Here is an 11,310-nt window from a genome sequence, read left to right as displayed (position 1 = left end):
TATATATATATACGCTTCTCTAAACTGTAATTCAATATATATATATATATATATACGCTTATTCATTCATTTATTCATTCATTCTTTACCCCATATTAACTTTACACATTTAATATATTTATATACGCTTATTCATTTATTTATTCATTCATTCTTTACCCAATATTAACTTCACATTTTTTATATATCTAAATACGCTTATTCATTCATTTTTTACCCCGTATTAACTTCACATATTTTATATATTTATATACTCTTATTCATTCATTTAATTATTCATTCTTTACCCCAAAATAACTTCACATATTATCTATATATTTCTATACGCTTATTCATTCATTTATTCATCCTTTCATCCTTTCATCCTTTCATCCTTTCATCAATTCATCAATTCATCAATTCATCAATTCATCAATTCATCAGTTCATCAATTCATCAATTCATCAATTCATCAATTCATCAATTCATCAATTCATCAATTCATCCTTTCATTCATTCATCCTTTCTTTCATTTATTCATTCATTCATTCATTTATTCATCCTTTCCACTTTTATCCCATATTAACTTCACATATTAAATATATTTACATTCGCTTATTCATTTATTTATTCATCATTCATTCCTTTATTCATCACAGATTTTTAATAAATGTTGAATTAAAGATTGATATTCTTTATGTTTGTAAAAATCTAAACAAGAGGAGCTACAATGTCACAAAAGCGCGCAAGTACTAGTGAACATTTTACTTTTTTTGCAAAATTTTGCAATAATTTTTTAGCGAAATTTTCATGAAACAAATAATGCCAAATTTCCCGAAAAGAAAGAGAATGTTTGCAATTTTTTTGTTTTATCGAATCAGATCATCGCGAAATCCACATTTTTATCTTCAAACTGAATGCGAAAAACTATTTCAAGTTTACACCAATACGCGCGCTGTACACTGTGTACGCTGTACTCTGTACGCTGTACTCTTCGCGCTGTACTCTGTAAGCTGTACTCTGTACGCTGTACTCTGTAGACTGTACTCTGTAGACTGTACTCTGTAGACTGTACTCTGTAGACTGTACTCTGTAGACTGTACTCTTTACCATCGAGTGAGTAAAAATGGATCACTGTACGCCTAAATGAGTAATTGCTAAAAAATACTGAAATTGAAAACCCCATTTTTAATCCTTTACCTAATCTCTGTTTTTGCATATAGACAAAAATAAAACTGAAATGTAGAATTTTAGTTTCACAATTCTTTTTCTGAAAAGCTTCGATCCAAGGAGTGTAAAATTCTTCATTGGACACCCTGAATATCAAAAAATTAAATTTAGGAAATCCAAAGAAATTAGATAACGGCTTTGTCATCAAACATCTAAACTATTTTTTTAAATAATGGCGTCAGCAAAATAACATAAGCTCAGTGGTATTATACATTATTTTGGCCACATATAAGTCATTCACAAACTCAAGAAATACAGAAGACAATTTTTTTGAGAAGCAAGAAGGGTGGTGTTTGTTGTGTTTAAAAATGCATTGGTGATTGCATTGTTAGATACTTATGAATAAATTCACTCATAGAGAAAATAGATTACAGACGATACACAAAGACGCATTTCCAAGTGTTCTGTATCGGTCATTGTCGAAAAAAATTAGTTTATAAGGATCGCTTACAAAACTTTGTATCGAACATAAATTCTGTGTGCTGACATATTTCACCTTTTTTTCGGAGAAAATATTTTTTCAGAGATTCATATAAATAACTATTGGCTAAATATGGCGGGATAAAGGATTAAAAAAACTTTTAAACTTTGCAATTTTTGTGATTATGAAAAATTCGACATTATGTAAATCATTTAGAGAACCAAGAAGGTTCAGAGCATAAGCATAAGCATAAGCTCTGGCCGAAATTCTTTTCTGAGTTTGCGGTTCAAAGTGAGCTGCCATACGTAATATCTTTTATATCTTTTTTTTTGGTTTTAAATGTTCCAGCGCGCTCAGTCCGTAATTATTGTTTTAAAAAAATATTATATGGTAGAGCATGGGTAAGAGGTAGGGGTAGCATTCAAGGCTGATTAAAATTGCAATTATATTTTTGCAAGGAATTTTGATCAGCCAACCTTTGCAAATTTGCAGTTTGCGTCCTTTAAATTGCAACCCAGCACTTGCCTGAAATATTGCATGCCTTGGTTGGAAATAAGGCCCACATGCATACCTAAAATATAAACGGTTTTTTGGGCTGTCATGCATATACATATATTTCAAGCAGGATATATTGTTATCCAGGGGAGGGGAGGGGGGGGGGTGAATTTTAGAATATAATTGTTAAAAAATATGCTGTTGTTAATTATTCAATAAATATTAAAAAACTCTTAGATACTTTAAAAATGGGAAATTATTTCCATTCAGATCAAATGTGACTTATGTTTCATGTTACTAATAAAGCATATAAAAACTGTCAAGATTTTCAGTTTTAAAAAGTGTTGAGTTCTGACAATTTTTTTCTATGTCTCTGATGAAGAAATCCGCATGTCACTGCTAGAGAGAAACCAGTTGGAAAAAAGGATATTTTGATCATCTTTCATCAAACAAATGTTAAAAAGGGTACGGTTGTGAATCGGTTTTGACACTCTATGAACTGAATAAATATGATGCATTTCATTGATCTAACCTATAGTGTTAGATATTTCTATCAATTTGTTATTGTTATGGTTTCTCGGGTTTGTATCCCATGTGTGTATCTTCTGTATATTAATCATAGTGAAATAATCTGCAGCGAGGGCGGATTCTACAAACATGAAGGAGGGGGGGGGGGGTACAGGGTAAAGAGGAGAGAAGGAGGGGGGTTGTAAGATCATCAATTTCTGAAATTTTTGAAACTATGGAAACTCCCCAATGATTCCCATGTATACATTATACAGACTGAAACCTAGAATTTTCTAATTGAGTTAAGAATGTGAAAATCTAAACATTTTAGAAATATTTATTTTTATTTTGGTGGGGCCAGCCCGAGTAGTGGAAATACAGTGAGTGCACAGTTAAAAACAATAAAACTCGTATAAATCACCAACATTGTATCATGTAAGTATGAATATTGTATCATGTAAGTATAAGTATTGCATGTGGCACACTTAACTCCATATAAACTTATATATATACAGGGTGTCCCACATAATATGAAATAATTAAGAAACGACTTAAATATTGTCTTTTTAATGATTTGGAAAAGAAAAAAAGAAGGGAATCATGAATATAAGGAAACAGACAGTATCAATTCCATACAGTCGTCTCTGAAGACTCATCCTTTGTGGGTACCCCTGTATAAGTACCTCCTCTTTGAGCCTGGCAAAATTGAAAGTACAAAAACACAGACCACAATTTGGAAATGTCAGGACAAGGGCTACTAATGATTATTGTTTAAGATAGGTTCACGAATTTCAAAGCTCAAAGACGACCTTTAAGTCTTCTCTTAACTCTCATGTTTAGTTGGAACCACTCCATAATTGTGAATTTGTCCTTGTTCTGTTTAGTGGGATGCACTGTATAGTGTATACTCTATAAATATATACTTACCTATAAGTATAGAACCCAAGTTTGACAGTATAGTGCCTTGGTTTGCCTGTATTGGCCTGCCCCAGAGGGTCGCTTCAAGCTTATTTATGGATTTGAGAAGCCAAGAGTTATTAACCAAATGTAAAGAAAATGTCCTTTCGTATAATTTCCTGCCTTTAAGCTTTAGGTGCAAGGTAAGGGGGGAGTCCGTGGGAAAAGGGGAAGGGGAAGAAGAAGAAGAAGAAGAAGAAGAAGAAGAAGAAGAAGAAGAAGAAGAAGAAGAAGAAGAAGAAGAAGAAGAAGAAGAAGAAGTTTGAACTTTAAATGAGAAATTGGTGAGAAAATAGAACTAAAAGGTGGCGGTTAACTACACTTACTATCTATCTATTCATTATATTTGTTTATTTTTGTATTCAGACTCCTAGTCTATTTATCTATTTATCTATTCAGACTTCTAGTCTATTTATCTATTTATCTATTCAGACTCCTAGTCTATTTATCTATTTATCTATTCAGACTCCTAGTCTATTTATCTATTTGGACTCCTAGTCTATTTATCTATTTATCTATTTAGACTCCTAGTCTGTCTATCTATTTATCTTTTCAGACTCGTAGTCTATTTATCTATTTATCTATTCCGACTCCTAGTCTATTTATCTATTTATCTATATAGACTCCTAGTCTGTTTATCTATTTATCATTTCAGACTCGTAGTCTATTTTTCTATTTATCTATTCAAACTCCTAGTCTATTTATCTATTTATCTATTTAGACTCCTAGTCTATTTATCTATTTATCTATTTAGACTCCTAGTCTGTTTATCTATTTATCTATTCAGACTACTAGTCTTTTTGTCTATTTAGGTTTTCCGACTACCAGTCTATTTACCTATTCAGACTACCAGTCTATTTGTCTATTTAACTATTCAGACTACCAGTCTATTTGTCTATTTAACTATTCTGAATGCCTTTTGTCTTTTTAAGTTCTTTATACTGCACTTACTTTTCACTGATAAATTTGCTATTTTACATTTTTTTTTCTCTTATTACTAAATAGATATTTTAAAACTATCGTCTACCTATTGCATGCATTGCTGATATATTTCTATCAATACTATTGGTCTCTTAGCTATTTTTTCTTCAATTTGTCAATTGATCTAGCTGCTGCTAGTTCTGACTACATTTAACAACTAAAAATTAATAGATCTGTCTGAATTTAATCTTTTATCTATTTTCCTGTAACTAGCTGACTATTTTACTTTCTATTTAACTATCTTTCTATTTTTTGCATGACTATAACTATTTATCTACTTATCCAACAACCTGACTTTATAACTATCTTTGTATCTTAATCTATCTAATCAGCGGTCTATCTAACTAAATATCTAAGTGTCTATCCTCTGATTATCTATCTATCTCTCTATTAGTGCGTTAGTTCATTAAGAGTAAAGTTTGAAAGTGAAGGTTATCTTTATGCGTTATGCCTTCCTACCCTTCCTAATTTCTTCAGAATTCTGAATATTACGATGTTGTCCTATGGAGCGTTAAGGTTACCCAGTCCGTCTACCATCTGGTTTAAAACTATACCAGTTAATTACTATTTGCAAATTCAGATTAAAGAAAACATAGTTCTATGATGAAATCCTAACATCTTCATCGTAATATTTAAATTTAATTTAAATTATTGACAAAATGATTAGGATAAAACATTTGTTTAGATAACTTGTTCATTATTGTATTTTTATTTCCTTCTTTTTGAAAGAAAAAGGAGTATATCTAATTCATCATTGATAAGACAAATATTTTAAAAGGTGCTGCTGTGAATCAGCCACTTTTTAAATAATTGAAATTTAGTCTAGAGTCCCTTTAATCTGTCTGGTGCCAGGAAGAGCCCCTGCATGTCTGAAATTTGTCTGCGAAATCTGTTTAGCGGTGCAGAGAATTTGCATGCTTCCTAAGAAGATTCGCATATTTGTAATACAGGAAACATTGAAATGTAAATATTACCATGTTTTACGGGTTTGCCATTTACTTTTCAACTGGGGGTTTTTCATAAATATATTTTTGCACATATGAACATACATGAACAGGAAGATTCAAAGTACATAAGAAAAATTCCTGTGGCTTGTATTAAGATCCAACGTAATTTAAATATCCATTTTTGTTATTGTCATTTAATTAATGGAATACATTTGTAATAATGTCGAGTATGCGGAAATGTAATCACTTACAAAAATGAAAGTCCATTTTTTCTTTTAAATTTTGACATATTTGTATTTTATGCCTATTTTTATTTGTATTCGTAGTATTTCAGTACATTCAGATTCGCATATAGGAAAGATGTGTGCAATTATATATCCGCACGCATAGTTTAGCAAGTGTGCTGATTTAGACAGACGTTTTCCATTACACACAAGGTTGCAAATCTACACAGAGAGAATTTTTGCAAACTTTTTGCGGATGAGGTTTATATGCAATGCAGTGTATTCATCTTATTTTTTAAATACAGTTGATATAGTAATTTAAACTGTTTGAAAAAATTAGGCTGAGGTCTATTTTGATTTCAAATTTTTTGCTCACAGTTTTACATTGATGTTAATGGTACATTAAATATTTATATTCTATAAATCTAGCTTGTCTGGGTGTCTGTTTGTTTGTTTGTATCCAATACACGTCAAAACGAATCAACCAATCGGGCCGGCCCAATTTTTGTGTGGGACCTTACGTGACCCAAGGGAAGGTTTATGAATGATCAAAATTTTAAGAATTTGTGTTTAAAAGTTTTTTTATTTTTGTAAAATTTTGAAAATGCGCGAAAAATATTATGAAATCCGCAAACTTTTTTTGTTTTTGTTTTATACTGTACAAAGAGAAACTTCTCACAGATACAGCCACAATTAAAAGTTGAAATAGAAGATGGGCACGAAGTCATATTTTCAACAATTTACTAATTCAGAGGCCTGCACTCTCAACTATTTCTTTGGTCTGATTACTGGAAATCACTGAAGTACACTGAGGAGAGGTATCTATCTATCTATCTATCTATCTATCTATCTATCTATCTATCTATCTATCTATCTATCTATCTATCTATTTATCTATCTACCTATCTATCTATCCACGCACATATCTGGTTTGACCATCTAACCCCCCCCTGCCCCCGTATCTGAGTGATCTAGGAATTTCTTGTTAAAACTCAATTTTAGAATGATCTTGAGGCTCTCATCTGTTCGGTTCAAATTTTAAACATCTTCATCCTCTACACGTACACTCACCTACACTGGCATTCTACAGTTTACAAACAACTGTATATTGTTTATAAAGGACTTGAGTGAATAAAACTATCTGATAAAAGCTCAGATAAATTACATTTTAAAACAATCCATCCAAAATTAACTATTTATCTATTCAGACTCCTAGTCTATTTATCTCACTATATCTTTGGAACCAAATTTTGCAAACCTTAGATATTTCAAACTATGAATTCTGTCAGACCAAATAATCTGAGTTTGAAATATCAAAGGTTTACAACATCGAGTTCTAAAGATATTGAGGTTTAAATATTTGATTTTGTTCCAAAGACTCAATTCCTTTATTCATAGCCGAGTGGAGTCCACTTTGCGAATCCGTCTGGTGGAAAGTTGTTAAATGTGTTATGCTCTTGCGCAGCAATTCTACAACATTTGGAATGAAACTTTATGTTTACTTATTTATCAAACTAAGCTTTTAGGGCGCTTCGTGCCCATCTTCTATTTCAACTTTTAATTGAGGCTCTATCTGTGAGCATCATCTCTTTGTACAGTATAAAACGACAACAAAAGTTTACGGATTTACTAATATTTTTCCGCGCATTTTCAATACTTTTGGACACACATTTTTGTAATTTTGAGCATCTATAAACCTTCCCTGGGGTTATGTGAGGTCCCACAGAAAATTTGGGCCTTATCTGTTTAGCCGTTTTTGGCGTTTATTGGATACAAACAGACAAACACCAAGACAGACAAGCTAAATATATATAGATGAACCCTAATCTACACGTTCAGCTTAAATATCCCTCCTTGTCTATAGGCCACAACCACTACCTTTAAGCAAATTATATTTAAATTGTTCATACAGTGAAACCCTTAATAACGAATACATCGAAAGAATCCATCAAATGTCGTATTCTTCATTTTCTGATAATGGAATGTTGCAAATATTTAGTTTTTTAATTAAATGATTATATGGTACTCTTTATAACTGTTTCCGCGTATTCATGGCTATTTATTTATTTTCGCAAATACTGAAATATACGTAAATAGTATACAACTCATTGAAAAATTGTCAAGACGACATTTCATAAATTCTTCCGATGTATTCGTTATTAAGGGTTTCACTGTATCTCCTACAGTTTAGTCTTTTGAACTCTGAAAACATTTTGATTATTTATTCTACACAAAGAGTTGAATCTATAGCATTCGACAAAACATAATGTAATCATGAGAAGCAATATGTATTGAATACTATTTATATAGGGCATTTTTGTTTATACTTAAAGGGACTGTAAAATAAAAATAAAAAGGGGGTATAGTCTGAAACCTGAGAATCTCAGGAGTTGATGTTCCTGTCTCGAGAAATTGACTTAAAGCTGTGTCAAAATTATACCAAAACGTATATATGTAAGATATACGTCCGTATCACGTTACCAAAACTCACTCCAATGGCAGTGCAGTATACTGGTCACGTGATACAGATGGAGACACGTGACAATAATACTGCACTGCCATTGGTTGTAGTTTTGGTGACATGTTTCAGACGCATAAATAATATTATCAATTATATCTATTTAAAATGAAAAATTATTAAATTCACATAATAATAGGAGCAAATTTGAGTTTCTCAGGCTCCTCTGGGTTATCATTGTTTTCAGATTGGTTGCGTATTTGTTGAATATGATCTGTTTAATACTACGAATCTTATACAAAATCTTACATATATTCTTTTGGTATAATTTTGACACAGTTTTATATCAATATCTCGAGACAGGAACATCAGATAGAACTTTTATATGTCTCAATCAACTCCTGAGGTTTTCAGGTTTCAGCCTATACCCCCTTTCATTTTTCCTTTACAGTCCCTTTAAAGGAACTGTAAGTGTAATTTCAAGTAACCTTCCATAAAGTGGGGCATCACTGATTCACAACGGTACCCTTTTAACCTTTTGACTGATCATCGTGAACAGAGAACTGAAAGTAGATTACGTTACATTTATTCCTGGAAAATCAATGATATGTTAAGCGCCCAACGCAGTTTTCAAATATTCGAATGTAAACATTTTTAAGTAAATAATAATAATTTTGTTAAATATAAAACAGCTTAGAAATAAGAAAAAGTATGTAATCCCTGATCAGTCAAGGATGTTTAGGGTACCGTTGTGAATGGGGGTGTCCCTCTTAAAATAAAAGGCCACTTTAACTTAAGGTTCCAGTCCCTTTAGTCATTTATTTTGAATATCTGGAGAATTTAATCGTGAAAATTGACGATTTATACCATTACCCCCCCCCCCTTCAGATTGCTCGAGAACCTTGTCTTGTTAAACTGTTTTTGACACTTCTAGTTGTCATTTACGATGTTTCTTTATGTACCGTTAATGTCACTGGGCCCGCTCCTTATTCAATATTCATTATTCAACTTGGCTTGGGTTTATTCAACTAAAGTCTGAAAAAATGTGTTCCAAAAAATATGAACCTCCGAGAACATTAACAATTAAAAAGGAGTGCGATTAATTGTCAATTCTTTTATTTTATTTGGACTCTTACATTATTGAAAATCAGATGTGCACTTAATACATGAATGGCTATGCTGATCATTAACCCAGTATATGTGATAACAGTGATACCTTGATAATAACTATGAACACTGAGGACTAGCAAGATCAAATTATTATTTACTAATTACTAGATTTAATGACAAAATTCAATACAGTCTTAATTAATGATCGCGTCGTTAATTTTAACCAAATATAATTAAAATGAAAATAAAATTCTTTTAAATTTTTAATTTTTAATAAACTTTGTTTTAAGAATAATAATTATTATGCACAATATTTTTAATTGAAGTTTTTGCCTTGATTTAGTTAGATTAATATTCTACTCGGCCCCTAAAGATATTGTGGTAGATACTGCATGAATAGGCTTTTGTTGGCTTGTAAATTGAGGCAGGATGATGTTTACAAAGCATGAAAGAAGGCCAAGATATGTTTCAGCATATCTTTATTAGGTTGGTTTAAGGCTCACTGCGTCTAGAAGCTAATAATTCAAGGGCAGCTCCAGGGGGCGAGGGGGCAACAAATGCTTGTCCCCCCCCCGCTTTCGTGAGATCTATAACCCTATGAGACTAACTAGAGGTATGATGAACATGGTATATAGAAATCGTGCAGTATAACATATATAGATTATAGAGTGACATGGACCCAATTCACTTAATTTAATAAACTGATTTATAAGATACTGTTAAAACTCTGTTAAAAATACTTGTTTTTTTTTAAATTGCCTAAATATCGTATTTTTATTTCACAGTTCTATGGGTTTAAATGAATACAAATGAATATTCAGTTTTAAAGATATTGATACATGTTCGAAAATGTTTCAGTTTGAGAAATTAATCTGTTATAAAATTACAAAATTTTGCATGGCATTTGTTAAACTAAGAATGAAACTCCAATCAATCCACGTTTTTTGGTCACCACTGTACATTTTTTTTACATACAAGATAACTTTTTGTTCACAAATAGCTAAATAAAGAAAATGAACATATTTTTGAAATCTAATGGTGTAAACCATTTGTTATTTAAAACTTAGACTGTTTGATCCAAAAGAAATGATAATTTGAAATATGAAAGGTCTACGACATCAAGTTGGAAAAATGAATGGATTAAAGGCATAAACTGTCTTCAAGTTAACGTGTTCAACTCCTTTTTATTTAAATAAGTAATTCTGCAAACATTTTTATTATCTCTGCTAGAAAAGTGATATTTTTCCCCCAAGTTTTGTTTACTTTTGATAAAAATAAATAGTTCTGTTTATTGCCGTTTTTATTCTTATATTTTTTTATTTAACCATGTAATAATTTTGGTCATTTTCTGTAGGACTGATGAGGATATAAACATATATCGAAATTAATTTACAAAACCGAGTTTTTCTATCTGCGAGAGTGAAAACCTTTTTTGCCAATAAGGAAAATTCACAACTAATATATTTAGAAAGATAGATAGACAGCTGTATATAGACATCGACAGATACAGATATGGAAGTAGACAGTAAGACAAATAGACCATTAGACGATCAGACAAGCACGACTGGGTGACAATAAATAGTGGCTAAACCATTAAAATATCTCAACACTGGAATTTTGGCGAAATTCGTGTGTTATCTGCCCTGATNATGGGGGGGGTCAAACATTTCAAGCGTATAATGTACAGTATCCTTAATTGAAGAAAGGATATTAAACATAAGTTATGCTTTTTTTGTAAACTAGACATATTTTCTTAATTTCTTATCTTTACCCTCGTTATAATTGCTCCGGATTCCTACTGTATACCTGGTTCACCCTGTTTATCCTGTTTCACCCTGTATATCCTGATTCACCCTTTATCTACTGGTTCACCCTGTATATCCTGGTTCATCCTGTATATCCTGGTTCACCTTGTATATCCTGGTTCACCCTGTATATCCTGGTTCACCCTGTATATCATGGTACACCCTGTATATCCTGGTTCACCCTGTATATCCTGGT

Source organism: Eurytemora carolleeae, unplaced genomic scaffold, assembly GCF_000591075.1.
Source record: "Eurytemora carolleeae unplaced genomic scaffold, Eaff_2.0 scaffold150, whole genome shotgun sequence".
NCBI classification, from domain to species: Eukaryota; Metazoa; Arthropoda; class Copepoda; order Calanoida; family Temoridae; genus Eurytemora; species Eurytemora carolleeae.
This window is presented reverse-complemented; position numbering follows the sequence as displayed.